Source organism: Triticum aestivum, chromosome 3A (genome assembly GCF_018294505.1).
Source record: "Triticum aestivum cultivar Chinese Spring chromosome 3A, IWGSC CS RefSeq v2.1, whole genome shotgun sequence".
Lineage (NCBI taxonomy): Eukaryota > Viridiplantae > Streptophyta > Magnoliopsida > Poales > Poaceae > Triticum > Triticum aestivum.
The window spans coordinates 166,663,257-166,688,787 of record NC_057800.1 but is presented as its reverse complement, the minus strand read 5'-3'; positions in this window follow the sequence as shown (position 1 = coordinate 166,688,787).

The following is a 25,531-nucleotide window of genomic DNA, read 5'->3' as shown; positions in this document are numbered from 1 at the left end:
CAAGAGTTGATCTACCACGAGATCGGAGAGGCTAAACCCTAGAAGTTATCCTATGGTATGATTGTATCTTGTCCTACGGACTAAAACCCTCTGGTTTATATAGACACCAGAGGGGGCTAGGGTTACACAAGGTCGGTTACAAAGGAGGAGATATACATATCCGTATTGCCTAGCTTGCCTTCCACGCCAAGTAGAGTCCCATCCGGACACGAGACGAAGTCTTCAATCTTGTATCTTCATAGTCCAACAGTCCGGCCAAAAGATATAATCCGGCTGTTCGGATACCCCCTAATCCAGAACTCCTCAGTAGCCCCTGAACCAGGCTTCAATGACGATGAGTCCGACGCGCAGTATTGTCTTCGGCATTGCAAGGCGGGTTCTTCTCCATCTTTCGAACGTTTGTAAAGCAGCGTCCGGTCCCATAAATGTTTGGACCTCTTGGCTTCTGTGCCCAATAATGGCTTTCTCCCACGTGTCGAATGAATACGAGGCGCCAGGGTGTTTTTACATTTGCCCCCCTAGCCAGATAAATAAATTGTCTATTAAAGGGATGGGGATCCTTAGATCCGATCCATACCATCCTCCCCGAGCAAGAGTCCATCAGAGCGCGTTCCGGAAAGATCCATTCCAGCATGGCCGACCTCCACAGCTCCTCCTCCCGCCCCCGAAGCCCTAAGCCCGGTGATTGGGAGAGGTGTTCAGTCCCACACAGTCGTTTAGTCAAACTGCAGACTAAGGGATTTCTCCCTCCGGCGTACATGGTGCCCGTTCGAGCCGGGCTTGCCAATTACAATGGCGGGGAGCAAGCGGAGAGCTTTCCTTGTCCCTCTATGGGGGAACGGGTCTGCCTTGTTCCCTATCTATTAAGGGCACTCGGATTTCCAATTCATCCATTCCTTCGTGGGCTCCTGGAGTTCTACGGCCTCCAATTACACAATTTCACCCCCGCCTCCATCCTACATATCGCCGGCTATGTTGCTCTCTACGAGTTGTTCCTGGGCTGCGAGGCTCACTTCGAGCTGTGGAAAAGGCTATTTTGCCTCGTCCCTCGCACATAGAGGGGGTCACTTTATCAAGTGGGCGGAGCCGAAATATGGCGCATCGCCGATACCGGATACCTGTCTGGTACTCCGAAGAAGTCATTTGAAGCCTGGCCTTCAGAGTGGTTTTATATGGAGGACGTTCCCCTTCCGGACCCTCTTAGGCGGGGTCTTCCTGAGTTCAACAATGCTCCTCTGAAAAAACGCCGAAGTTGGCGCCCACGGAGCCCCCAGGTGGAAGACAATGGAGAAGTACTCTATCTGATGAACCGAATTAAAGCACTGGCTCGATCAGGATTGACAGTAATCGAAGTTATGTCGATTTGCATAATGCAGGGAGTGCAACCACTTCAATATCGTGGGCACCCCCTGTGGTGTTATAACGGGGCGGATGATGCCACCCGCTGCGGGCGTAAGGGTCCGGACAATGCTGCCGCTTTAGTGAAAATTCTGTCCGAATTGTTCAAGGGTGAGGAAGAGGAGTTCACCCGCATCAAGCCACGGGATGGATTCTCCATGTACAATCCTCCAAGCTGGGTAAGTTATATCTCCCTACTCCCATTTTTCCTGCATTCTTTGTCGTTAGTATTCACCTTGCCACTTTGCGGCAGGAACTGCGAAAAGCCATAAAGGAGGTCAGCAGCCCTTCTCCACAACCAGAGGACCCTGACCGGGCCCTCGACTCCGGACTTGAAGAAGATCCGGTTATATTCGTGGAGCTGATAGACCGGCAGTTCTATGAGTTAAGCTGCGATGATGCCATGGTGGCCATTACGGCCAACTATGCCGGACTGCTCCCTGCATCGCACGTAAGAAAAACCAAAAAATCCCAACTCCAAAAACTAGGATCCCCCTTTCAGACACTTCACCCACCATACACATAGCATTTTTACTGGGAAGGCATTCGGGACGCCCTGCCGAACCTGCAGCAACTCGCCCACAAGAGGCACCGAGGCCGGGTAGGCCAAAAAGGAAGGCGGTTAGGACGGAGACGCCAGCGCAAAGGTATGAAAAACCCCGCTCCGTGGTTGTCGTCTTTCTCAAAATATAATGAACCCGTGTTTCTTTACCAGAAAAAACGCTCGTCGGAATATGTCTGGCGATGCTACTAATCACGCTTCCACCAGTCGGGCGCTAGGACCGGACATAGAGGCGGAAGCCGATATGGGGCGGGCGCCGGATAATCCCCCTACGGAGGATGCAGATAGATTGTCCGCTACAAACTCAGAAGTGGAAAGTGCCATGAATCATAGGCGTCGTCGGGCCGTACTTCGTGACGCTTGTTTCTCACCAGAGGCATTTGATGCCTTCAATTCTGGGGAGGCGTACCTCCGAGCTGCTCAAGATGGTCTAGCCAGAGCCACGGATCAGTATGTAAAGGACGTACGAGTAAGTAAATCTGACGATTTATATGTATCAGTAGCCCCTGAGACTTGAAACAGTTAGCAGAACTGATTTAAGGATCATCTTTATTGTGCAGGTTCTTATAGAGAAGAATACTAGGCTGTCATAGGAGCTAGAGGAATGTAAGACCCAACTGCGGGCTACTGTGGCCGCATTGCAGGAACTGAAAAAGTCACCTGCTGGTAACATTTTACTTTAAAGAATGATGGTTACCATATAATGTGTGGCATGGCTGCAGATCTAACAATAGATGTTGCAGATGAATCCGGAGAAAATCCGGAGGACCAGCATGTTATGCGACAGCTAGAGGCTGGCAAACATGTGCTGACTGAGGTTAGGCGGGAGAAAAACAATCTCCAAGACGCCAATATTAAGCTGAGCGTGGAACTAAAAGACGTTCGAGGCCAGCTTGCAGACTTCGAGAAGGAGAATAAGCGGCTTCGGTGCGGCATTTTCAGTAAGTGCTTGATCGAATCCTTTTAAAGGAGTTCGGCGAAGAAGCTGACTAACAGCGTTATGTCTGTAGGTATGTTGACGGGTCGTCCCGCGGAGGAAATGCCCGGGTCTACGGGTGATCTTCTATCCGAGTTGTCACATCTGCACGAACAAGTTCGGCAGGTGATGCAGGGTGTTGCCCAGGCCTTGTGGCCGTCCGTCTCCCTGCCAGAGGGCGTTGCAGAGCTTGCGGAGAAGCTCAAGGGAGCACGGCGGCGCTTTCGATTATGGAAGATATCGGCCTGCCAACAGGGTGCCAGAGAAGCCTGGGCCATGGTGAAGACGCGGTATACCAAGGCAGACCCAAATCACATGGTCGAGGTCGGACCTGTGGGGCCCGATGGAAAAGAGATCCCCGTTAGCTTAGTTTATGAGCAAGTAGAATTACCCGCAAAGTATTCCCAACAGGATTGTAAGCTAGACCGCCTGTTGGATGGTATAGAAGAGGAATTTAGTCAGTCTGCATGACTATGTAATGAAAGTGACATGTATAATGCCTTCTAGCCGGATTGTAGATCATTTGTCTTGGCGGACCTTTTCGCTTCAACCTCGGGACCCGATAGTCCAGAGTGTATCCGAATACCCGCTCAGTTATATAAGAATTGGGGTATGCGTGGAGACCAGGCGTAGGGGTCATTAGTGCTTGAACAGACAAGTGCCCAACTAGTTATGTTATATTACATGGGTAGTAAGAACCATCTTCCAGGGAGAATAGTTCTGTTAAGGGTTCCTTTCCCTGGGTAAGCATGCCCTAAAGTGCATGTTCGGACTGCGATAGGAAACACAGGAAAAACATCTGGGGGCAGATATGGACAATAAAGAAAAATCATCTTTTGTTCACCGACGGAATATTCCCTTAACAACGCTAGCTTTCGGCTTCACCCAGTCTGAGATACACGTCCGGCTGACCCGCAGTAACAATTGCAGAGGTGCTCCCCTTATGCCCTAGCCGAATTACGAGGAACGTAGGGAATAAATACAAGAGCCAGGCAACCCAGCTTGGCCAAAACTTAAGTCATATGGATGCATATAATGGCGAAAAAAGGTACATGCAGAAGCATGACACATGTTCGGAGCCTGAGGCCCAGATAAATAGTTAAGTTTCTGTGAAAGAAGCCCCCAGGTATTATGGGCGCGGCTAGCGCATCTATAATGTGCAAGCGAGGCACAAGTTGGCCTTTAAAGGCCTAGAGAAATAGTAAAAGAAAGGAAGAAAGAAAAACAAGACAGATAATGTATATGCAAGAAATGGACAAAGGGAGGGGACGATCATAGGGTCCGGCGCAAGGCGTAGAATCTTCGGAGCCTTGCCGCATTCCATGGGTTCGGCTCGAGTCGACTAGTCGATGCATCCCACAGTCGGTACGCTCCACCGGTCAGAACTTGGTCAATAATGAAGGGACCTTCCCATTTGGGCTCGAGCTTGTTCTTTTTCTTATCCGGCAGGCGTAGAACTAGTTTGCCAACATTATAAGTTCTGGCCCGTACTTCTCTGCTTTGGTATCTGCGAGCCTGTTGCTGATAAAATGCAGAACGGGCTTTGGCTACGTTGCGCTCCTCCTCCAGGGTGTCCAGACTGTCCTGTCGATCGATCTCGCCTTATCTTTCTTCGTACACGCGCACTGGAGGTGAGTCATGAAATATGTCACAGGGCAAGACTACCTCTACGCCGTACACCATAAAGAAGGGTGTGTATCCGGTACTACGATTCCGCGTGGTCTGCAGCCCCCAGAGTACGGAGTCGAGCTCCTCTACCCAGTGCGTGTTAGACTCCGTCAAGGAACGCACTAATCTGGGTTTAATGCCGCTCATTATAAGACCATTTGCTCGCTCGACTTGGTCGTTGGTTTGTGGGTGATAGACTGAAGCATAATCAAGCTTGATGCCCATTTTGCTGCACCAGAGTTTTACCTCATCGGCTGTGAAGTTTATGCCGTTGTTAGTGATGATGCTGTGGGGGACGCCATAACGGTGTACGACCCCAGATATGAAGTCTATCACTGGTCCGGATTCGGCTGTTTTAACAGGTTTGGCCTCTATCCATTTGGTGAATTTATCCACCATGACCAGTAAGTATTTTTTCTTGTGGGTTCCCCCTTTAAGGGGTCCAACCATGTCAAGCCCCCAGACCATGAAGGGCCATGTAATGGGGATTGTTTGAAGGGCGATGGGTGGCATGTGGCTTTAATTTGCAAAGAGCTGGCAACCGGCGCAACGTTGGACCAAGTCCTGTGCATCTGCCCGGGCCGTTGGCTAATAGAATCATGTGCGGAAGGCCTTGCTTACAAGAGCCCGGGCTGCGGCGTGGTGACCGCCGAGTCCGGCGTGGATTTCTGCCAAAAGGTTCCGCCCTTCCTCTTCGGAGATGCACCTTTGAAGGACTCCGGTAGTGCTTTTTTTATACAATTCTCCCTCGTGGACCCTGTAGGCCTTAGATCGCCGCACTATGCAGTGTGCCTCATTTTGGTCCTCCGGAAGTTCCTGCCTAGTTAGGTAGGCCAGGAATGGTTCTGTCCACGGGGCTATAATGGCCATTATTACGTGGGCTGAAGGTGTGATTTCGGTGACGGAGCCTCCGATTGTGTCAGAGTGTTCGGTATCGGGCATTTTGGCCGGGTCCAGACTATGGTTACCGGTGTCCCCTTCCCATACTATGGATGGCTTGAACAGCCTTTCCAGAAAGATGTTGGGGGGGGCATCGCGTTTTGCGCCGATGCGGGAGAGGATATCCGCCGCCTGATTGTTTTCCCGAGCCACATGGTGAAATTCGAGCCCCTCGAACCGAGCTGACATTTTTAGGACGGCGTTTCGGTAGGCCGCCATTTTCGGATCCTTGGCGTCAAAGTCTCCATTTATTTGGGATATTGCAAGGTTCGAATCCCCGCGCACCTCCAGGCGTTGAATGCCCATGGAGAGTGCCATCCGAAGACCATGCAACAGAGCTTCGTATTCGGCTGCGTTGTTGGAGTCTGTGTACAATATTTGCAGTACGTACTGAACGGTATATCCAGTTGGGGACGTCAGGACGAGGCCAGCCCCTAGACCAGCCAGCATTTTAGAACCGTCGAAGTGCATGATCCAATTGGAGTATGCGTCGTACTCTTTAGGGAGTTCAGCCTCCGTCCATTCGGCGACAAAGTCGGCCAATACTTGCGACTTAATGGCTCGTCGAGGTTTGTATGTTATGTCAAACGAGAGGAGCTCAATAGCCCATTTGGCAATCCGGCCCATAGCGTCGCGGTTGTTTATAATATCATTAAGTGGCACTTCTGAGGCTACTGTAATCGAACACTCTTGAAAGTAGTGTCGCAGCTTCCGGGATGCCATGAATACTGCATAGGCTATCTTTTGATAATGTGGGTACATCAATTTGCATGGGGTGAGGACAGTGGATACATAGTATACCGGCTTTTGAAGAGGGAATTTATGTCCGTCAGCTTCTCGTTCGACAACGAGCACTGCGCTTACAACTTGATGAGTTGCCGCAATGTACAGCAGCATTGGTTCACTGATGTTTGGCGCGGCCAGGATTGGGTTGGTTGCCAAAATGGCCTTTATTTCTTCCAATCCGGCTGTGGCAGTGTCCGTCCACTCAAAGTGTTCGGTGCGCCGAAGGAGGCGATAAAGGGGTAAAGCCTTTTCTCCTAAGCAGGAGATAAAGTGGCTTAGAGCCGCCACACATCCTGTTAACTTCTGGATTTGTTTGAGGTCTGTTGGGGTAGCCAACTGTGACAAAGCTCGGATTTTGGACGGATTAGCTTCAATACCTCTACTGGAGACAATGAAACCCAGGAGCTTTCCGGCTGGTACGCCAAAAACGCATTTTTCCGGATTGAGCTTAATGTCGTATGTTCGGAGGTTGTCGAATGTGAGCCTCAAGTCGTCTATCAAAGAGTCGATGTGTTTGGTTTTGGCGACCACATCGTCTACGTATGCCTCTACTGTTTTGTCGATTTGTTTCTCCAGACATGTCTGAATCATGCGCTGATATGTTGCGCCAGCGTTTTTGAGCCCAAAAGGCATTGTGTTGAAACAGAAGGGACTGTATGGTGTGATGAATGCCGTTGCGGCTTGGTCGGACTCCTCCATCTTGATTTGGTGGTAACCGGAGTATGCGTCGAGGAAACACAATGACTCGTCTCCTGCGGTAGCATCGATAATTTGGTCGATGCGGGGGAGGGGGAAGGGATCCTTTGGGCAAGCTTTATTGAGGTCCTTGAAATCGAAACAAAGGCGCCATGATTTATCCTTCTTTGGTACCATCACCAGGTTTGCTAGCTAGTCCAGGTGTTTTATCTCTCTAATGAATCCGGCCTCCAATAACTTGTCTAGTTCCTCTCCCATGGCCTGTCTCTTAGGTTCAGAGAAACGCCGAAGAGCTTGCTTGACCGGCTTGAATCCCTTTAGGATATTGAGGCTATGCTCGGCCAGCCTGTGTGGGATTCCTGGCATGTCTGAGGGGTGCCAGGCGAATATGTCCCAATTCTTGCGCAAGAACTCTCGTAGTGCGGCGTCCACAGCGGGTTTTAACTGTGCCCTGATGGAGGCTATTTTTGTAGGGTCCGTTGGGTGGAGTTGGAATTTGACTATTTCATCCGCTGGTTTAAATGAGGTGGACTTGGATCTCTTATTGAGTATCACGTCGTCCCTGTCCACTGTGGAGTGTAGCGTGGTTAGCTCCTCAGCCGAGAGGGCTTCGGATAATGCCTCGAGGGCCAGTGCAGCTGTTTTGTTTTCGGCTCGGAGTGCTGTGTCCAGATCAGTAGCGAGGGTGATGATTCCGTTGGGCCCCGGCATTTTGAGCTTCATGTACCCGTAATGGGGTACGGCTTGGAAGATCGTGAACGCCTCACGTCCTAAAAGGGCGTGGTATCCACTGCTGAACGGGGCCACTTGAAATGTAATTTTTTCGGACCTGTAATTCTCTGGCGTACCGAATACCACATCTAGTGTGATTTTCCCAGCGCATCGTGCCTCCCAACTGGGTATGATTCCCCTGAAGGTTGTGCTACTTTGCTCAATGCGGTTACAGTCTATTTCCATTTTTTGAAGAGTTTCCTCATAGATGAGGTTTAATCCGCTGCCGCCGTCCATGAGTACTTTGGTGAGTCGAAAGCCGTCCACAATTGGACTGAGGACCAGTGCAGCTGGTGCTCGGGCTGTTCGGAATTTAGGTTCGTCACTAGCATTGAAGGTAATAGCCCTGTCACTCCATGGATTTATTGCTGCTACGTGGCAGATTTCGGCCATGCTGCGGAGTGTTCGCTTGCGCCTATTATTTGACGCAAAGGTCTCAAAGACTGTTAACACCGTATTGTTATCCACGGGAAGGTGCTCTGTGGCATTTGGGATAAGAAGATCCTCACCACTTTTGGCCACCTGCCGGAGTATCCAACATGCTCTAAGGCTATGTGTTGGTATTGTATCCGTTGTAATGTGAATTTTGCAGGGTCCGTTAAGCCATCCCTCCAGTACGGTTCCATGCCCTGTAGAGGGTTTTTGTTTCTTTGCAACTAGCTCGGGCGTCTTATGATAGTGCACCCTTTTACTTCGGACTGGGTGTATATTCGGAGCCGGATTATCCCAAAATTTCATTTCGGTTTTCCAGGCGCTTTCCATCGCACAGTACTTTCGTACTATGGACGCCAAGTCAGCGAAGCGTGATATGTCACAGTGACTTAAGGCGTTAAGGATTCCCTTGTCCGTGCAATTATTGCAGAAAAGTGAGACTGCATCTTCCTCACGACAGTCCTTAACCTTGTTCATCACAAGGAGGAATCTGGCCCAATAATGATGTACTGTTTCATGGGGCTCTTGCCTGATGTGGGAAAGATCGTTTATGTCTGGGTGGGTGGGTGGATTTGAGTCCGAACCCCTGCCCGATCTGAGACCCAGGGGCCGAGGAGTTTCCAATCTTGGAAGTTCGGGTTCCGGAGTGTTACCCGATAAGTTTGGCCCGCTGCCTGATTCTAGGTTCAGGGCTTGGGTAATGTCCTCCCGTAAGCGGGTATCCAGCTCGGAGAGCTCAGGAATCCGGACATAGTTAGTCCTCAACATAGAGGAAGATTTGCCGCATTGTTCCTCCACCACCGCAACGTGATGGGTGACCGGTGGAGAGTTAATCTCCCTTTGATCGGGTTTAAGCCCAACCCGATCATAGTTCGTAGCGACTCCCAAGGCGGCGATGCGATCCAAGAGTTCGTTTAGGGAAGAGAGCTCCATTGGATCCATCTGCTCGGCGACTTCCGAGCCGACGTGGAGGCTGTCTTTGATGACCCGAGAAGTCATCGTCGGTGCAGCGGCCGAACAGGCAGTCATGAGGAAACTGCCTAGCCAGAGAGTTTGGCCGAGAGCGAGAGCTCCCCCGGCGATAATGTTGCTTTTAACAACGAGACGAGGCATCCTTCCTTACGGTGACGTCATAGAGGAACTCTCAATGAAAGCACCAATGTCGGTGTCAAAACCGGCGGATCTCGGGTAGGGGGTCCTGAACTGTGCGTCTAAGGCGGATGGTAACAGGAGGCAGGGAACACGATGTTTTACCCAGGTTCGATCCCTCTTGATGGAGGTAAAACCCTACATCCTGCTTGATTTATTCTTGATGATATGAGTATTACAAGAGTTGATCTACCACGAGATCGGAGAGGCTAAACCCTAGAAGCTAGCCTATGGTATGATTGTATCTTGTCCTACGGACTAAAACCCTCCGGTTTATATAGACACCAGAGGAGGCTAGGGTTACACAAGGTCGGTTACAAAGGAGGAGATATACATATCCGTATTGCCTAGCTTGCCTTCCACGCCAAGTAGAGTCCCATCCGGACACGAGACGAAGTCTTCAATCTAGTATCTTCATAGTCCAACTGAGGGAGTCCTAGATTAGGGGGTGTTCGGGTAGCCGGACTATACCTTCAGCCGGACTCCTGGACTATGAAGATACAAGATTGAAGACTTCGTCCCGTGTCCGGAAGGGACTTTCCTTGGCATGGAAGGCAATCTTGGCGATGCGGATATTCAAGATCTCCTACCATTATAACCAACTCTGTGTAACCCTAACCCTATCCGGTGTCTATATAAACCGGAGGGTTGTAGTCCGTAGGACATCAACTCCATATACAACAATCATACCATAGGCTAGCTTCTAGGGTTTAGCCTCCTTGATCTCGTGGTAGATCTACTCTTGTACTACCCATATCATCAATATTAATCAAGCAGGAGTAGGGTATTACCTCCATCGAGAGGGCCCGAACCTGGGTAAAAACATCGTGTCCCTGGTCTCCTGTTACCATCCGGCCTTGACGCACAGTTCGGGACCCCCTACCCGAGATCCGCCGGTTTTGACACCGACATTGGTGCTTTCATTGAGAGTTCCTCTGTGCCGTCGCAATCAGGAAGGATGCCTCCTCCTGTCTTTAAAGACGACGCCGTTTCTAAGGGAGCCTTGGCTGTCGGCCAAACTCTCCGGCTAGGTGGTTTCCTCATGACCGCCTATTCGGCTGTTGCGCCGACGGTGACCTCTCGGGTCATCAAAAGAAACCTACACGTCAGCTCGGAGCTCGTCGAGCAGCTAGATCCAATGGAGCTCTCTTCCGTAAACGAGCTCTTGGATCGCATCGCCGCCCTGGGGGTCGCTACGGATTACGACCAGATTGGGCTTAAACCCGATCTAAGAGAAATTAACTCTCCCCAAGTCACCCACCACGTTGCCGTGGTAGAGGCGCAGTACGGCGACCCTTCATCTACTTTAAGGACTAGCTACGTCCGAATTCTCAACCCCTCCAAGCCGGATACCCGCGGAGGGGAGGATGTAACTCAAGACCTGAGCTTAGGATCAGGCAACGGGCTAGATTCATTGGACAACATCCAAGAATCCGAACTTTAGAGTTCGGAAACTCTTCGACCCTTGAATCTTGGATTGGGTGAGGTTTCAGATTCAACGACACCCGCCCACCCAAACATAAGCGATCTCTCCCAAATCAGGCAGAGGCCCGAGGAAACAGTACATCATTACTGGGCCAGATTCCTCCTGGTTATGAACAGGATAAAGGATTGCCGCGAGGGAGACGCAATCTCAATTTTCTGCAGTAATTGCACGGACGAGGGAATCCTTAAGTCGTCGTGATATTACACGCTTCGCTGACTTGGCGTCCATAGTACAAAAATACTGTGCGATGGAAAGCCCCTGGAAAACCGAAATAAAATTTTGGGATAATCTGGCCTTGGATAGTAATCCCGTTCGAACTAAGAGGGTGCATCATCATAGGACACCCGGGATAAACACCAAAAAGCTAAAACCCTCTACAAGGTATGGAACCGTATTGGAAAGGTGGCTTGATGGACCCTGTAGAATTCACAGTACAGAGGACGCCCCACCAACTCACAGCCTTAGAGCATATTGGATACTCCGGCAGGTGGCCAAAATTGGCGAGGACCTCTTAATTCTGGAGGCCGCAAAAAGCCAGCCCGAGGACACCAGTACCATTCTCACAGTCTTCGAGACTTTTGCATCAAACAATATGCGAAAAAGAACACTCCGCAGCCTCGCCGAAGTCTATCAAGTTGCAAAAATAAATCCATGGAGCGACACTGCTATTACCTTCAACGCAAGTGATGAACCTAGATTCCGAACAGCCCGAGCACCAGCCGCATTGGTCCTTAGTCCCATAGTGGACGGCTTTCGCCTCACCAAGGTGCTCATGGATGGAGGCAGCGGACTGAACCTCATCTATGAGGAAACCCTTCAAAAAATGGAAATAGACTGGAACCGCATCGAGCGAAGCAGCACAACCTTTAGAGGAATAATCCCCAGTCGGGAAGCGCGCTGCACAGGAAAAATCACACTAGATGTGGTGTTCGGCACGCCGGCTAATTACAGGTCCGAAGAAGTCATGTTTCAGGTGGCCCCGTTCAAAAGCGGATATCACGCTTTACTGGGGCGGGAAGCATTCACAATCTTCCAAGCAATACCCCATTACGGGTACATGAAGCTTAAGATGCCCGGGCCGAACGGAATTATCACTCTAGCTAGTGATCCGGACATAGCACTCCGCGCCGAAAACAAGACGGCCGCATTAGCCCTTGAGGCACTATCCGAACCCTTAGCGGCCGAGGAACTGACTACGCTGCGCTCCACGGTTAACAGGGATGATGTGATACTCGACAAGAGATCCAAATCCACATCCTTCAAGCCAGCTGACGAAATAGTCAAATTCCAGGTCCATCCAACGGACCCCAATAAAACAGCTTCCATCGGGGCACGACTGAACCCTGATATAGACGCCGCACTGCGAGAGTTCCTATGAGAGAATTGGGACATTTTCACCTGGCACCCTTCAGACATGCCAGGGATCCCACGCAGGCTGGCCGAACACAGCTTAAATATCCTAAAAGGATTCAAACCTGTCAAACAAGCCCTTCGGCGTTTTTCCGAACCCAAGAGACAGCCTATGGGAGAGGAGCTAGCCAAGCTATTGGAGGCCGGATTCATTAGAGACATAAAACATCCGGACTGGCTAGCAAACCTGGTGATGGTACCAAAGAAGGACAAATCATGGCGCCTGTGTGTCGATTTTAAAGACCTTAACAAGGCTTGCCCAAAGGATCCCTTCCCCCTCCCCCGTATCGATCAAATTATCAATGCCACCGCAGGACACGATTTGTTGTGTTTCCTCGACGCATACTCCGGTTACCATCAAATCAAGATGGCAGAATCAGACCAAGCCGCAACAACATTCATCACACCATACGGCCCATTCTGCTTCAACACAATGCCCTTCGGGCTGAAAAACGCCGGTGCAACATATCAGCGCATGATCCAGACATGTCTGGCAAACCAGATCGGCAAAACAGTGGAGGCGTATGTGGATGATGTGGTCATCAAATCAAGACATGTCGAATCCCTAGTAGACGACTTGAGGCTTACATTCGATAACCTCCGAAAATATGACATTAAGCTCAACCCGGAAAAATGCATCTTCGGCGTCCCAGCCGGAAAGCTCTTGGGCTTCATTGTATCCGGTAGAGGAATTGAAGAAAATCTAGCCAAGATCCGAGCTTTGTCACAATTGGATATCCCAAAGGACCTCAAACAAATACAAAAATTAACCGGATGCATGGCGGCTTTAAGCCGCTTCATCTCCCGCTTGGGAAAAAAGGCACTACCCCTCTATCGCCTCCTTCGGCGCACCGAACACTTCGAGTGGATGGATGCCGCCACGGCCAGACTTGATGAAATAAAATCCATATTGGCAACAAACCCAGTACTAGCCACGCCGAACACCGGCGAACCAACGTTATTGTACATTGCAGCAACACATCAAGTTGTCAGCGCAGTGCTCGTTGTCGAGCGGGAAACGGATGGACACAAATTCCCCCTTCAAAGGCCGGTCTACTACCTGTCCACTGTCCTCACTCCATGCAAATCACATACCCGCATTACCAAAAGATTGCATACGCGGTATTCATGGCATCCCGGAAGCTACGACACTACTTTCAAGAGTGTTCCATAACAGTAGCCTCGGAAGTACCACTCAACGATATTATCAACAACCGCGATGCAACGGGCCGGATTGCAAAATGGGCCATCGAGCTTCTCCCGTTCGATATAACCTATAAGCCACGGCGAGCTATTAAATCGCAAGTTTTGGCCGACTTCGTCGCAGAATGGACGAAGGCCGAGCTCCCTAAAGAGAACGGCACATATTCAAATTGGATTATGCATTTCGACGGCTCCAAAATGTTGGCCGGACTGGGGGCTGGCGTCGTCCTGACGTCCCCCACAGGAGACACAGTCCAATATGTGCTCTAGATCATGTACACGGATTCCAACAATGCAGCCGAATATGAGGCCCTCCTACATGGTCTCCGGATAGCAGTATCCATGGGTATCCAGCGCCTAGAGGTACGCGGGACATAAACCTCGCGATATCCCAAATAAATGGAGACTTCGACGCCAAGGACCCAAAAATGGCAGCTTACCGCAACGCCGTCCTAAAAATATCAGCTCGGTTTGAAGGGCTGGAGTTTCACCATATAGCCCGAGAAAACAATCAAGCAGCGGATGTTCTGGCACGCATCGGAGCAAAACGCGATGCAGTCCCCCCCAACATCTTTTTGGAAAGATTGTTCAAGCCATCCGTAGCATGGGAGGGGGAACCCACAAATAACAGCCCGGACCCAGCCGCACCACTCGACGCCGAACAATCTGACATAATTGGAGGCTCTGCCAATGAAATTGCACCTTCAGCCCACGTAATAATGGCGGTTATCGCCCCGTGGACAGAACCATTCCTAGCCTACCTTACTAGGCAGGAACTCCCGGAGGACCAAAACGAGGCCCGCTGCATAGTGCGGTGATCTAAAGCCTATAGAGTCCATGAGGGAGAGCTTTATAAGAAAAGCACTACCGGAGTCCTTCAAAGGTGCATCTCCGAAGAGGAAGGGTGGAACCTTCTGGCTGAAATTCATGCCGGACTCGATGGTCACCACGCAGCTGCTCGGTCCCTTGTTAGCAAGGCTTTCCGTACAGGCTTTTATTGGCCGACGGCCCGGGCAGACGCTCAGGACCTAGTCCAATGATGCGCTGGTTGCCAACTTTTTGCCAACCAAAGCCATATGCCACCCACCGCACTCCAAACTATACCCATCACCTGGCCTTTTGCGGTCTGGGGGCTTGACATGGTCGGACCCCTTAAAGGTGGGACCCATAGGAAAAAAATACTTACTGGTCATGGTGGATAAGTTCACCAAATGGATAGAAGCCAAGCCTATTAAAACGGCCGAATCCGGACCTGTGATAGACTTCATATCCGGGGTTGTACACCGTTATGGCGTCCCCCACAGCATCATAACCAATAACGGTACAAACTTTACCGCCGACGAGGTAAAACTCTGGTGCAAAAACATGGGCATCAAGCTCAATTATGCTTCCGTCTATCACCCACAAACCAACGGCCAGGTCGAACGTGCAAATGGTCTTATCATGAGCGGCATTAAACCCAGACTGGTGCGGTCCCTCAAGGAATCTAACATGCACGAGGTAGAGGAGCTCGACTCCGTGCTATGGGGGCTGCGGACCACGCCAAATCGCACCACCAGATACACACCATTTTTTATGGTGTACGGCGCAGAGGCAGTTCTGCCCTGCGACATAATTCATGACTCACCTAGAGTGCGCATGTACGAAGAAAGTGAAGCGGAGCTCGATCGGCAGGACAACTTGGACGCCTTGGAGGAGGAGCGTGACGTGGCAAAAGCCCGTTCCGCATTTTATCAACAGCAGGCCTGAAGATATCAAAGCAGAGAAGTACGGGCCAAAAATTACAATGTTGGCGAACTAGTTCTACGCCTGCCGGATAAGAAAAAGGACAAACTCAAGCCCAAGTGGGAAGGTCCATTCATAATCGACCAAGTCCTGACTGGTGGGGCGTACCGCCTGCGAGATGCGTCGGATAACCGACTCGAGCCGAACCCATGGAACGCCACCCGTCTCCGAAGATTCTATGCCTAGCGCCGGACTCTGTGTTCGTCTCCTTCCTTTGTCCATTTTTTGCATTTTTCTATCTTACATTTCTCTCCTTCCCCTCTTTTCTTTTATAGCCCTTAAAGGCTCATCTAGTGACACGCCACTCGCGCTCATTAAACCTGGGGGCTTCTTTAACAGAAGCTTATTTATACGGGCTTCACGCCCAACACATGCGTCAAACTTCCGCATGTACCTTTTTCTTCACCATTATATGCATCGATATGACTTAAGTTTTGGCCAAGCTGGGTTGCCTGGCTCCTGTGCTTACCCCTACGTTCCCGATTGTTCGGCTAGGCGGTAAAGTGAGCACCTCTGCGATTGTTACTGCTGGGTCAGCCGGATGTGTACCTCAGACTGGGTGAAGCCGAAAGCTAGCGTTCTTAAGGGAATATTCGGTCGGTGAAATAAAAGATGATCTTTTTACTCATTTTATGCGCCCCCAGATGCTTTTTTCTGCGTCTTTTCATGCAGTCCGGACATGCACTTTAGGGCATGCCTCCCAGTGAAAGGAACCTCTAACGGAACTATTCTCTCTGGAAGATGTTTCTTACTAACCATGTAATATAACATAACTAGTTGGGCACTTGTCTGATAAAGCACTAATGACCCCTACGCCTGGTCTCCATGCATACCCCGGTTCTTATATAACCGCTATGGTATTCGGACACACTCCGGACCGTCAGGTCCCGAGGTTGAAGCGAAAAGGTCGGCAACGACAAACGATCTACAATCCGGCTAGAAGGCATTACACATGTCAATTCAAAATTACATAGTCATTCTGACTGATTGTATTCCTCTTCTATACCATCTAACAGGCTGTCTAATTTACAGTCCTGCTGGGAATACTTCGCGGCCAACTCTACTTGGCCGTATACTAAGCTTACAGGGATCTCCTTCCCGTCAGGCCCCAATGGTCCGACCTCGGCCATGTGGTTTGGGTCAGACTTCGTAAAACGGGTCTTCACCATGGCCCAGGCCTCCCTAGCGCCTTGTCGGCAGGCCGATATCTTCCACAACCGGAAGCGCCGCCGAGCTCCCTTCAGCTTCTCCGCAAGCTCTCCAAGGCCCTCGGGCATGGAGTGGGCAGGCCATAAGTCTTGGGCAACGCCTCACATCGCCTGCCGAATTCGCTCGTGCAGTTGCAAGAGTTCGAGAAGAAGGTCACCCGTAGAACCGGGCATCTCCTCTGCAGGACGACCTGTGAGCATACCTACAGACATTACTCTATTAGTCGACTTCCTCGCCGAACTCTTTTTTCGAAGTTCGTTCAAGCACTTACTAAATATGCCGCGTCGAAGCCGCTGATTCTCCTTCGTGGAGTCCGACAGCTGGCCACGAACATCTTTAAGTTCGACGTCCAGCTTAGTGTTGGCATCCTGAAGATCATTCTTCTCTCGCCTCACCTTTGTCAACGTACTCTCACCGGCCTTTAGCCGGCGTAAGAGTTGTTGCTTTTCCGGATCAAGTCCGGCGCCATCTGCAATATGATTTGTCAGATTTGCACCCATACCGCACAATACTAATCTTTCGAAGTGTATCTTACCTGAGGGGGTCTCTTTGGGCTCCCCTGCTGCGGCTAGTGCGGCCTTGCACTTTTCCAACTCCTGGGACAGTACGGTATTCTTCTCTGTAAGAACCTGCATATTAAATGATCCTTAAATCAGTTGCTCTAACTATTTCAAGTCTCGGGGGCTACTGCTATATATATATTTGACCAAAATTTTCTTACCCGTATGTCTTTTACATACTGCTCCGTGGCTCTGGCTAAACCATTTTGAGCGGCACGGAGGTACGCATCTCTCGAATTAAAGGCATCTAAAGCCTCTTGGGAGAAACAAGCGTCGCGTAGAACTGTCCGGCAACGCCTGTGGTTCATGGCACTCTCCACTTCAGAATTTGTGGCAGACAGCCTGTCCGCATCCTCTGTCGGAGGAGCGTCCGGTGCGCGCCTTGTGCTCGCCTCCGCTTCCTGGCTAGACGTTGGAGCCTGGCTAGTGGAGGCGCGATTGGCAACCTCTCCGGATGTAGTCTGGCGAGGTCTCTTCATTTTGAAGATAGCACGAACGTTAATATGCCCTGACAGAATAACACCAGGGAAACAGAGGGTGCGCTATACCTTTGCGCCGGCATCTCAGTCCGGACTACATTCCTTTTTGCCCCACGGAGCCCTGCGGCCCCTCGTTGGCTAGCCACCGCAGGTTCGGCCTCCTGCCTCGGAAATCTCCCCTGCAAAACACGGTTGTCGTCAGAAACACTGGAATACGTGAGAATGGAATCTCTCTCAAGGGAATGAGACTCCGGTTTCTGTCACCTGGGAGGCCGGGATTAACCCTGGGTAATCGGCCATAATGGCTACCAAGGTATTGTCCTTGCTTAGCTGATGGAACACCCCGTCGATAAGCTCCACCGATATGTCTGGATCCTCTTCAAAGTCCGGATCGAGGGACCGTTCTGGGTCCTCGGGCTGTGGAGGGCGGTTGTTTATATCCTTTACCTCCTGTCACAGTTCCTGCATTGAAGTCGTTAGACTACATATCTAACCGTGGGAGTATAAAACAAACGGGCAAGCACAATTGTTCACTTACCCAACTTGGAGGATCATACATAGTAAATCCAGCCTGCGGGTTGACGCGGAGGAATTCCTCCTTTTCTCCCTTGTAAAAAGAGGATAAGATCTTTACTAGGGCGGCGGCTGAGGCCGGCCCCTTACGACCGTAACGGGTGGTGTCATCCTCCCTGTTGAAATCCCACATGGGGTGGCCTCTATATTGAAGCGGCTGCACCCCCCGCATAATGCATGAGGCCATGACTCCAATCATGGTTAGTCCGGAATGAGCCAACAGTCTTATCCGGCCCATCAGGTAAAGGACGTCTCTGCCGTTTTCTCTCTGAGAGCTCCGCGGACGCCAGCTCAAGCATTTCTTCAATGGAGCACTTTTGAACTCAGGGAGACCGACTCGGATAGGGTCCGGTAGCGGGACATCATCTATGTAAAACCATTCCGAAGGCCAGTCCTCGGACTCCTTCTTTGGGGTTCCGGATAGGTATCCGGTCCCGGCGATGCGCCATACTTCGGCTCTGCCCACTTGGTATATAGACCCCTCTTGAGAACGGGGCACCAGGCAGAATAACCTCTTCCACAGCGCGAAATGAGCCTCGACGCCTAAAAATAGCTCGCAAAGGGTGACGAACCCCGCAATATGTAATACGGAGGCGGGCGTGAGATTGTGCAGCTAGAGGCCGTAGAACTCCAGAAGCCCGCGGAGAAATGGATGAATTGGAAAGCCCAGTCCCCTTATTAGATAGGGGACGAGGCACACCCGCTCTCCTTTAGAAGGATTGGGGGTGCTCTCCGCTTGTTTTCCGCCATTGTAGGTGGCGAGACCGGCTCGGACCGGGACCATGTATGCCTGAGGGAGAAACCCCTTGGCCTGAAGCGACACTAACTCGCTATGCGGGATGGTGCAATTCTCCCAGTCCCCGGGTTTGGGACCGGAGGGGCGAGGGGAGGAGCTGCAGCGGCTGGTCATGTTGGGATGGACCTTTGCTGGAAGCGCTCTGATGATAACTCACGGAGAGGAGGAGATGCGGTTTCGACCTAAATCCCCATCCCATTAAATAGGCGGCTCGTTTATACGGCCAGGGGTGTGGATGTAAAAACGCCCCAGCTTTTCGCATTCGTTTGACACGTGGAAGACGGCCATTATTGGGCGTGGAAGCCGAGGAGCACTACATTACAAAAACCAAACATTATTCCTACAGGTACACAGGATTTGGAGAAGAACCCTCCTTGCAATGCCGAACAATCTGCGCGCCGGACTCGTCGTCATTGAAGCCTGGTTCGGGGGCTACTGAGGGAGTCCTGGATTAGGGGGTGTTCGGGTAGCCGGACTATACCTTCAGCCGGACTCCTGGACTATGAAGATACAAGATTGAAGACTTCGTCCCGTGTCCGGAAGGGACTTTCCTTGGCGTGGAAGGCAAGCTTGGCGATGCGGATATTCAAGATCTCCTACAATTGTAACCGACTCTGTGTAACCCTAACCCTATCCGGTGTCTATATAAACCAGAGGGTTGTAGTCCGTAGGACATCAACTCCATATACAACAATCATACCATAGGCTAGCTTCTAGGGTTTAGCCTCCTTGATCTCGTGGTAGATCTACTCTTGTACTACCCATATCATCAATATTAATCAAGCAGGAGTAGGGTATTACCTCCATCGAGAGGGCCCGAACCTGGGTAAAAACATCGAGTCCCTTGTCTCCTGTTACCATCCGGCCTTGACGCACAGTTCGGGATCCCCTACCCGAGATCCGCCGGTTTTGACACCGACACCAACACTCCGGCCAAAGGATATAATCCGGCTGTCCGGATACCCCCTAATCCAGGACTCCCTCATAAAGCATGGCGCACTAAACTATCAAGTAGTCATCAGAACTTGTCTACCAGATGTTCACAACATCCACAGACGATGCTAGAGGGGTTGGGACACGGAGCGGTGCATCAAGGATAAAAGCCTTCTGTGTACCAATGAGGACAATTCTCAAACTACGGCCCTAGTCTGCACAATTGCTCACAATATCTTTCAACTTAGTCTTTCTCTAGGAACGTATTAACGCAGGGAGTTGAAACGTGTGCTATTGATCTACAACATAAATTGCAAAGACAATTTAGACTATGTTCATGATAATGAGTTCAATTAATCAAATTATTTAATGAACTCCCACTCAGATAGACATCCCTCTGGTCATCTAAGTGATACATGATCCAAATCGACTAGGCCGTATCCGATCATCACGCGAGACGTACTAGTCATCAATGGTGAACATCTCTGTGTTGATCGCATCTACTATACGACTCATGTTCGTCCTTTCGGTCTCTTGTGTTCCAAGGCCATGTATGTACATGCTAGTCTCGTCAAGTCAACCTAAGTGTTTTGCATGTGTAAATCTAGTTTACACCCGTTGTATGCAAGTGTTAGAATCTATCACACCCGATCATCACGTGGTGCTTCGAAACAACGAACCTTTGCAGCGGTGCACAGTTGGGGGAACACATTTCTTGAAATTTTAGTGAGGGATCATCTTATTTATGCTACTGTCGTTCTAAGCAAATAAGATGTAAATATGACAAACAACACATGCAAATCATAAAGTGACATGATATGGCCAATATCATATTGCGCCTTTGATCTCCATCTTCGAGGCACGGCATGATCACCTTCGTCACCAACATGACACCATGATCTCCATCATCGTGTCTTCATGAAGTCACTGGTACAGCGACATGCTAAACAAATGGTTTTTAACCCCTTCCTGCGACGGCATTTGGAACCGTCGACAAGTGAGTGTGGGCGATAGGGGGGTCCTTCCCACACGACCCAGAAATCATCGGGGATAGGCCCTCCTGGGACCCAGGCTGGGGCCGTGTGTGATCGGGCGAGGCATCGAAACCGAATCATTTCCATGGGTATGTACATCCCAGATGGTGAATCCCAGAAAAACATTTCCGTAGGTATGTACATCCCACACGGTGAATCCCAGAAAATTATTTCCATTAGTATGTACATCCCACACGGTGAATCCCAGAAAAACATTACCGTAGGTATGTACTTCCCACACGGTGAATCCTAGAAAAATTTTCCATAGGTATGTATATCACACACATTTCTTTGTGTGGAAACATTTGTGCAAGGTGGCCTAACGCAAACAGCTCGCTGCCGGAAGCGGTGTGTGATTGTTAGTTGATCGAACACGCCTACTTTCTAGAAACCGTGCGGGTTATTTGAGTTCATCGCCCACGGTGCTGTCTGAGTAACTGTCTGCAATACAAAACCCCAATAAGCAGGGTAATTAGCCTATTATTGATAATCCATGTACTAATCAAACTGATATTTCTTATATAACAAGCTAGATATTTCATATCCGTATAAAAGCAACCATGATTTCATAATTGAATTACATCAGATAACTTCGGCACTCAGTTACGCCATTACACAACAGCACCAAGTTTCACAAGCAGCATAAAAAACCTTTGGAAAGTAGCATCATACATGGTAAATAGACAGATGAATCTCATCTGGGAAACTGCAGAAGCGGAAGGAAAATATTGAGCCTTTAGTGATGTTGAATGTCCTTGCAACTTTAGGCCAGTGGCTATGGATAATTGCCCTCCCAACCTTCTGTTGGGGAACGCAGTAATTTCAAAAAAATCCTACGCACACACAAGATCTATCTAGGTGATGCATAGCAACGAGAGGGAAGAGTGTTGTCCACGTACCCTCGTAGGCCGTAAGCGGAAGCGTTATGACAACGAGGTTGATGTAGTCGAACGTCTTCACGATCCAACCGATCCTAGCACCAAAGATATGGCACCTCCGTGATCTGCACATGTTCAGCTTGGTGACGTCCCACGAACTCTAGATCCAGCTGAGTGTCGAGGGAGAGTTTCATCAACATGACGGCGTGATGACGGTGATGATGAAGCTACCGACGCAGGGCTTCGCCTAAGCACTGCAATGATATGACCGAGGTGGATTATGGTGGAGGGGCGCACCTCACACGGCTAAACAATGTCAACTTGTGTGTTCTAGGGTGCCCACTACCCCCGTATATAAAGGAGCAAGGGGAGGGGGCCGACGGCCTCATAGGGTGCGCCCCAAGGGGGGAATCCTACTCCTACTAGGAGTAGGTTCCCCTTTCCTAGTCCAACTAGGAGGGGAAGGAAAGAGGAGGAGGGGAGAAGGAAAGAGGGGGCCGGCCCCCAAGCCCTAAACCAATTCGGTTTGGGCCTAGGGGGCACGCCCATAGCTCCCTTGCTGCCCTCTATTTCCACTAAGGCCCATCAAGGCCCATTGACCCTCCGGGGGTTCCGGTAACTCCCCGGTACTCCGGTATTTATCCGATGACCCCCGGAACCTTTCTGGTGTCTGAATATAACCTTCTAATATATCAATCTTTATGTCTCTACCATTTCGAGACTCCTCGTCATGTCCGTTATCTCATCCGAGACTCCGAACAACCTTCGGTACATCAAAACACATAAACTCATAATACCGATCGTCATAGAATGTTAAGCATGCGGACCCTATGGGTTCGAGAACTATGTAGACATGACCGAGACTCATCTCCGGTCAATAACCAATAGCGGAACCTGGATGCTCATATTAGCTCCTACATATTCTACGAAGATCTTTATCGGTCAAACCGCATAACAGCATAAGTTTTTCCCTTTGTCATCGGTATGTTACTTGCCCGAGATTCGATCATCGGAATCTCAATACCTAGTACAATCTTGTTACCGGCAAGTCCCTTTACTCATTCCGTAATGCAACATCCCGTAACTAACTCATTAGTCACATTGCTTGGAAGGATTATGGTGATGTGCATTACCGAGAGGGCCTAGAGATACCTCTCCGATACACGGAGTGACAAATCCTAATCTTGATCTAGGACAACTCAACAAACACCATCGGAGACACCTGTAGAGCATATTTATAGTCACCCAGTTAAGTTGTGACGTTTGATAGCACACTAAGTGTTCCTCTGGTATCCAGGAGTTGCATAATCTCATAGTCATAGGAACATGTATAAGTTATGAAGAAAGCAATAGCAACAAACTAAACGATCATCGTGCTAAGCTAACGGATGGGTCAAGTCAGTCACATCATTCTCTAATGATGTGATCCCGCTCATTAAATGACAACTCTTGTCCATGGCTAGGAAACTCAACCATCTTTGATTAACGAGCTAGTCAAGTAGAGGCATACTAGTGACACTCAGTTTGTCTATATATTCACACATGTACTACGTTTCTGGTTAATACAATTCTAGCATGAATAATAAACATTTATCATGATATAAGGAACTAAATAATAACTTTATTGTTGCCTCTAGGGCATATTTCCTTCAGTCTCCCACTTGCACTAGAGTCAATAATCTAGTTCACGTCGTCATGTGATTTAACACCAATAGTTCACATCTTTATGTGATTAGTTCACATCTCCATGTGAGTAATACCCAAAGGGTTTACTAGAGTCAATAATCTAGTTCACATCGTTATGTGATTAACACCCAAAGAGTGATCATGTTTTGCTTGTGAGAGAAGTTTAGTCTACGGGTCTACAACATTCAGATCCGTATGTATTTTGCAAATTTCTATGTCTACAATACTCTGCATGGAGCTACTCTAGCTAATTTCTCCCAATTTCAAAATATATCTAGATCGAGACTTAGAGTCATCTAGATCGGTGTCAAAAGCTTGCATCGATGTAAGTCTTTACGACGAACTCTTTTATCACCTCCATAACCGAGAAATATTTCCTTAGTCCTCTAAGGATAATTTTGACCGTTGTCCAGTGATCTACTCCTAGATCACTATTGTATTTCCTTGCCAAAATCATGCTAAGGTATACAATAGGTTTGGTACACAGCATATCATACTTTATAGAACCTATGGCTGAGGCATAGGGAATGACTTTTCATTTATCTTTCTATTTTCTGCCTTGGTCGGGTTTCGAGTCTTTACTCAACTTCACACCTTGCAACACTGGCAAGAACTCCTTCTTTGACTGTTCCATTTTGAATTACTTCAAAAACTTGTGAAGGTATGTACTCATTGAAAAAATATATCAAGCTTCTTGATCTATCTCTATAGATCTTGATGCTCAATATGTAAGTAGTTTCAGCGAGGTCTTTCTTTGAAAAACTCCTTTTAAACACTCCTTTATGCTTTCTAGAAAATTCTACATCATTTCTGATCAACAATATGTCATTCACGTATACTTTATCAGAAAGGTTGTAGTATTCCCACTCACTTTCTTGTAAATACAGGCTTCACCGCAAGTCTGTATAAAACCATATGCTTTGATCACTTTATCAAAGTATATATTCCAACCCCGAGATGCTTGCACTAGTCCATAGGTGGATCGCTGGAGCTTGCACACTTTGTTAGCACCTTTAGGATTGACAAAACTTTCTTGTTGTATCATATACAACTCTTCCTTAAGAAATCCATTAAGGAATGCAGTTTTGACATCCATTTGCCAGATTTCATAAAACGTGGCAATTGCTAACATGATTCAGACAGACTTAAGCATCGCTACGAGTGAGAAAAATTTATCGTAGTCAACATCTTGAACTTGTCGAAAACCTTTTGTGACAATTCGAGCTTTGTAGATAGTAACACTACTATCAGCATCCGTCTTCCTCTTGAAAATCCATTTATTCTTAATGGCTCACCGATCATCGGGCAAGTCAATCAAAGTCCATACTTTGTTCTCATACATGGATCCCATCTCAGATTTCATGGCCTCAAGCCATTTTGCGGAATCTAGGCTCATCATCGCTTCCTCATAGTTCGTAGGTTCGTCATGGTCAAGTAACATGACTTCCAGAACATGATTACCGTACCACTCTGGTGCGGATCTTACTCTGGTTGACCTACGAGGTTCGGTAGTGACTTGATCAGAAGTTTCATGATCATCATCATTAGCTTCCTCACTTACTCCTCTAGGAATCACTGGAACTGGTTTCAGTGATGAACTACTTTCCAATTTGGGAGAAGGTACAATTATCTCATCAAGTTCTACATTCCTCCCACTCACTTCTTTCGAGAGAAACTTCTTCCCTAGAAAGGATCCATTCTTAGCAACGAATATCTTGCCTTCAGATCTGTGATAGAAGGTGTACCCAACAGTTTCCTTTGGGTATCCTATGAAGACGCATTTCTCCGATTTGGGTTCGAGCTTATCAGGTTGAAACTTTTCACATAAGCATCATAGCCGCAAATTTTAAGAAACGACAACTTACGTTTCTTGCTAAACCACAGTTCATATGGTGTCGTCTCAACGGATTTAGATGGTGCCCTATTTAATGTGAATGCAGTTGTCTCTAATGCATAACCCCAAAATGATAGTTATAAATAGGTATGAGACATCATAGATCGCACCATATCTAATAAAGTACGATTATGATGTTCGGACACACCATTACGTTGCGGTGTTCTAGGTGGCGTAAGTTGCGAAACTATTCCGCATTGTTTCAAATGAAGACCAAACTTGTAACTG